Source organism: Staurois parvus, unplaced genomic scaffold (assembly GCF_062004578.1).
Source record: "Staurois parvus isolate SC_StPar_1 unplaced genomic scaffold, SC_StPar_1.0 ptg000147l, whole genome shotgun sequence".
In the NCBI taxonomy this organism is placed as follows: domain Eukaryota; kingdom Metazoa; phylum Chordata; class Amphibia; order Anura; family Ranidae; genus Staurois; species Staurois parvus.
Genome location: NW_028317943.1, coordinates 23,876,222 through 23,882,006, shown reverse-complemented (window position 1 = coordinate 23,882,006; position 5,785 = coordinate 23,876,222).

Sequence of the window (5,785 nt, the reverse complement as noted above, 5' to 3'; positions counted from 1 at the left end):
TTACATCTTCAGTCCCCTACAGAGGCGTAGCTAGGATATTTTGCGCTCGGGGATGAACTATAAAATTGGCGCCCCAGGCCCCCTCCCTGTTTAATCACATCAGTGACACCAATGATGGGCACTATTCCTCCCACTGACACTTACCTTGCTGACCCCTGCTCCAGCCTAGGCTCCTTCCCTCTCCCATCCACAGCCAGCATACCTGGTTGCAGCAGCACCATCTGCATAGCACACTTACCGGTCAGCTGTCTTCTTCACTTGCTCCGGCCACTGCCTCACTCGATCTTCGCGCTGCAACTCAGCTCCTCCTCTCCAAGCTCCGCCTCCTTGCAGGTGATTGGCTGCCTGTGTGCCTTTCCTGAGCTACAGTTCTGGCGCCCAATCACCGGTGAGGAGGCGGAGCTTGCAGAGGGAGGTACAAGCTGCCATAGGCTGTCCAGTGATCCTGAGGGTGTGGCCAGATGACAGGGGCTGTAAGTCATCCTGCCCACACATCGCGTCCAGGGAAAAGAAGACACCGGACCTCTCTACCCCTCCTCCAGCAGCACCTCCTGGACTGGATCATCGTAGGACTGGGACACAGAGCCAGGTAAGACACAGGAGCCCGGTGCTCGCCCCTGTACTAAGTGTCCCTTCCACTGGAAGGGGGGGGGGCAGCAGCACCGCACTGCCCCCCTAAAAAGTGCCACCCTAGGCAAATGCCTTGTTTGCCTCACGACAAATACGCCCCTGGTTGTAAGCCTCAATTTGGCGCCCGGGTACATATGTACCCCCCTGCCCCCCCCAGCTACACCTCTGGTCCCCTGCACATCACAGTCTCTCCCTTCACATCAGTTTCTTCTTCACATTAGTGTCCACAGCACTGCCTCTTCACATCACCCGCCCACAGCATCTCCCCCCTTTAATTTCCCCCCACAGCACTGCCCCCCCTTTACATCACTCCCCATTGCACACCCCACCATTACATCACCTCTCCCCAGAGCGCACCCCACCTTTACATCACCTCTCCCCACAGCACTTGCCACTCTTTACATCACATCTCCCCTCCCACATTTACTGCCCCACTTCAAATCACCACCCCCAGCACTGCCCCATTCACATCACCCCCCTTTACATCACATCCCCCACAGTATTGCTCCCCTTTAGAAAATTTTTGACAATATAGGAGCTGTGGTTGACCTATGCTTTTCCCACACTCCCCCTGGCTAGTCTTGCTTTGTGATGCTGTTTGGTTTTGGTGTTCCTGGACCCCTGCCTCTGGGTTTGTCTTCTTTCTTTACTCTTTTTCCTCTATTTTTGTGAGGCAGTAGCTATCTGCTTTTGGCTTGAGTTACTGTTGTTATATCACTGTTTTTGTATTTTGTGTGCCATTGCCAGCCCCTGCATGGACACACCTTCTGTTCTGTTGGTGTTAGAGCATTGTGCTCTATTTTTTTATGTGCCATTGAAAGACCCTGCATGGGCATGGTTTGTTGCTCAAATCTTGTTAAAAACATTTTCATAAAAACCATTAATAGAGAAGGAATCAACCTCACCCCAATCCTCTTCCTCCATTTCTGGAATGTCCCTGTATTCAAGAAAGTCTAGATGAAGTTCCCTGTGATAAAATGCCATACAACCTAGAGATTCGAGTGTGATGGTTGTAAGAAGGCTTTTGCTAAAGGTAGAGGGTTTGAAATACAAAGTCTTGTATAGCCCATTGGGCTTCTGGAGCATGTTTCACTTGGCTTGTAGGTGGAAGTGCCAATTCCTGCTGTTCCAGAATAAAAGGTTTTTTTAAATAAAAAAAGCCTTGTACAGATAACTGATGTACATAAAAACAGACTCTGGCTTGCTGACGAGCACAAGTAATTGTTAAAAAGTGAAGCAGCTCAGGATTGTACCAAACAGGATTATTGGGAGATATAACTTGGGTTGTACTTTAGGTTAGACTGAAGAATTGTTTATAGATATTTAGGGAGTTGTCAAGAGAGAAAACACCCTCAGAGACAAAGATTTTTGATGGATGAGGATCCATAAACTTTCCTATAAGTAGACCACTGTTGCTTCTAGAGCTACATTTTTCAACTACTGAAATAATCATCATAGTATATACACCAATTGAGGGGCATAATTGGTTCATAGCTCAGCAAATGTTATTCCCCCTGAAAATGTGGAAGATAAGAGCAGCTAATCAAAGCCGAGGGGATTTTAAGTAATATGTTCCTTTTGTATCTAACTTAAAAATATACTGTTTAGGTATTTACAGGGGGGATAAATAAAAATTATATTTTTTTCTTTAGGAAGAAGCACCATTTTATACTAGTTAACCACTTCATGTCCGGACACTTTCACCCCCTTCCTGTCCAGGCCAATTGTCAGCGCTATCATACTTTGAATGACAATTACACAGGGTCATGCAACACTGTACCCATGTTAATTTAGCTTTTTTTTTTTAATACAGATAAAACTTTAATTTTGGTGCTGTTTATTCACCACTGGTATTTTTATTTTTGCTATATAAAATGAAAGTCCAAAAATTTTGAAAAAAAAAATTTGCAAAATTTTTTTGAACATACAGTCACCCTAGCAGTATAGTGTCACTGGGGGTGTGATGAAGTTTTTTTTTTCCTTACACTGATCACTTTTACATCCATAAAAGCAATCATTTCTCCTTCTCTGGCTGCATTCTTGCAGCCATTGAGAAATACTGTGTGAGCTGTGATTGGTCACAGCTTATCACATGGTACAAGGCTGTTGTGAATAGCTTTGTACCATGTGACCTCTGATCTTTCACAGATTTCAAATGTAGAAGTGACATCTTGCTTACACAGCAGGCACTGGATCGCAGGGAGCACACAGTCCAAAATGGCAGGCACGGTTTATGAACGGCAACCCACCCCTGCACTGCCACCGTCTGGCCGTTTATATACATGGGCCAGATGGGAAGTGGTTAACTCTCCCCAGCAGGGTGAGGGGGAGATTTGTCCAGGTAATCAGTTTGCAATGGAACTCTGAGATAACAGGGGTGAGAATATTGTCAATATACTGTGGTTACAGTAGTTAGACTGCCTCTCACAAATAAACATTTTAGAAGAGCCTGCCATTTGAAATAGTTTTAAGGGCAAATTAAAAAAAATAAAATAAATTAGGGTGAAGTCCAGGGTATTGTATTATTTTTCAGTTTTATATGATTAAAAACAAGCTTGTCACAATGACAAACCAAATAAACCAGTTAAATAATCATGTCACATGATGAAAAAATATAAGCATAAATTATGTTGCATTATGGAAAGAAAGAAAATCTAATAAGAGTGCAAAAAAAAATCTCCCCTGATGTTCTCCATTTGCATTTTTTTTTTTTTTTTTTTTTTTTTTTAAGGTAAATACATGCTATGGTCAAGAAAACAAAATTAAATACAGGCAGGGACTTAAACAAAAAAAAAAAAAAAAAAACACCCCCCAATGTTCTACTGTAAGCTATTTATGCCAGTTCTGTGTTTATTAACTTGTATTGTAGATTGAATATCTAAGTATTACATTCAAATTCAGTCGAAGTTGAGGTGCAAAGCTCAAACACTAGTTAAACCATGAGGGCAAATATTAAATATATTAACCTCTTACTTGAATACAGTTGTCCTAAGATGAACCAAGAGGGTGGTTTGGAGTCTTATTTAAAAAGAGTGTAACAATATAGCAAATTTAAAAAGAGTGTAACAATATAGCAAATTTGACTAATATGATGGGAACAAAAATCACAGTGACCACAAGTGCTAGCAATGCACTCTGTATGGCCAAAACCTGACCAGCACACCTATGTGTGCAGCATTTTGAACATCCCATAGTAAAACCATGATTATATGGAGTTCCCATCCTGCTTTGCGGTTTATACACTTTCAACTATTCTGCAAATGTTTCCTACAAGATTTTGGAGTGCAGTTGCAAGAATGTGTGTCATTTCAGCTAAAAAAAAAAAAAAAGCCTCTGTAAGGTAGGGTACTGATGTTGACCAAGACAAACTTGGCTCACAATTAGCTTTCCAGTTCAACCCAAAAAAAGGTGTTGGGGGGGGGGGTAAGTTTGGCGCTCTGTGCTCTATATCATGTAATAGAAATAGGGCCTACCTCAAAATTGTTGCCACAAGGTTGGAAGTGCACTTGTCTAAAATGCCTTTGCTGTTGCATGTATAGCACCCTCCACTGTAATAACCTGAACTCAATTTTGAGGGTTGTACACAAAGTTGTGATATGCAGACTAGCACAAAGTATTAGTGGAATCCACTGTACTATTGGATTGCACCAGGATAATATGCATGGAGTTTATATGCCTTTGCTTGCTCTAGCTGAACAGACCTCCCAAAATAATTCAGACACATACTTTTTTTCTTTAGTACATTTAAAAAAAAAAATTTAAGCTATTTGCATGGAAGTAAATGACCGACTATAGCAGAGAAATCAGATTGAAAAACTAAGGCCAAATCCAGCTTACAATGTAAAAAAGTTTGACAACCCTCTGCCGACTCGTTAGTTGGGCCAGACAGTTGAGTATCCTGAGAGATCCTATCTAGCATGTCTCAGATACAGAGGCATATCTGAATGTGTGTGCTTTACCTGGTGTGCGATCATCCAAGGCACATTTGTGCTCATAAATATGCTGACCCTTTGTGAAGCATATTCTGGTAAGTGACAACTGTTTTCCTGCGATTTTAATGGAAAACACCATCCTATGACATAGTGCTTCTAAAGTAGCCCTACGGACAGTATCAGTACTGAAACCATACAGGGCTACAGTGGAACACAATAAATCATCATTGGTAATTTGTTTCTATGTTCTGAGGAAAGGTTCCTAAAGAAATCATTCTAAAAACAGAAAACTAAATGTAAAAAACCAAACACTTTACGTTCCTCTTCAAGTGGCATTGGCCTGCTAAAAACTGGGGCACAAATCATCTTTACCTGCCAAGAGATATTTCACAACCTCAAGCACATATCTACGGATTCTTAAATATAGTAGGTAGTTTAGTTCAGTAAACCAAGTGGATGGACCAGCCCTTGACATTAGAAGTTAAATGTCAAAGGGCATGTAAGAGGGCATTTAAAAAAGGAAAGTGCAGGCACTTAAGTATTCCCAATTTACATTTATGTTCCTTTTTAGAACTTTAGTTCTGTTGAAACGTTTGTTTAAAAAAGGTTCTGCCACTCCTCAGTGTTTGCTTTTTACCCTTCACAACTACGTTTTTGGTAATTCCTTCACCTGCCTATAGTGAAGTGTTTCTGCATTTATTGCAGGGAAGTCCTCATTTTTTCAATGTCATCCTTTGAGAGCACCATAAGCCAAAGACTGCAATACACAATGTTTAGTCTTTTTTTTTTCTGTAGAAACTGATTGAAAGAAAGCAAACAACCCACAGATGATATAAAATTGTTAATCAAGTGAGGACTTGCAACCTAGTACCAGGTAAACCAATTCCTGAGAAAATTGAAAGCTATATCCTCTTAAAGTTTCTAAATGAAAAATAAAAAATCTGCTTAGTCCCTTGTTCTCAAAGGCAGAATAAACCTCTAAGTACTTTCAGTTTTCAAATAAAAGTTGTGTTTAACCCAGAAATATTGAGTAGATCTCTACTTTAGACATTTTTCTACATAGGAAGCATATCCAGAAGTGCAGAGCGTTTTCTATAGTGAAACTGCCTCACTTTGCATGTAGAGTATGCTAAAGGTGATTTAACATCCTTGTACCTGAAATCTAGAGAAAATTCAGAAGAGAAAAAAAAAAAAAAAAAAAAAATATAAATCAGTGGGCAACA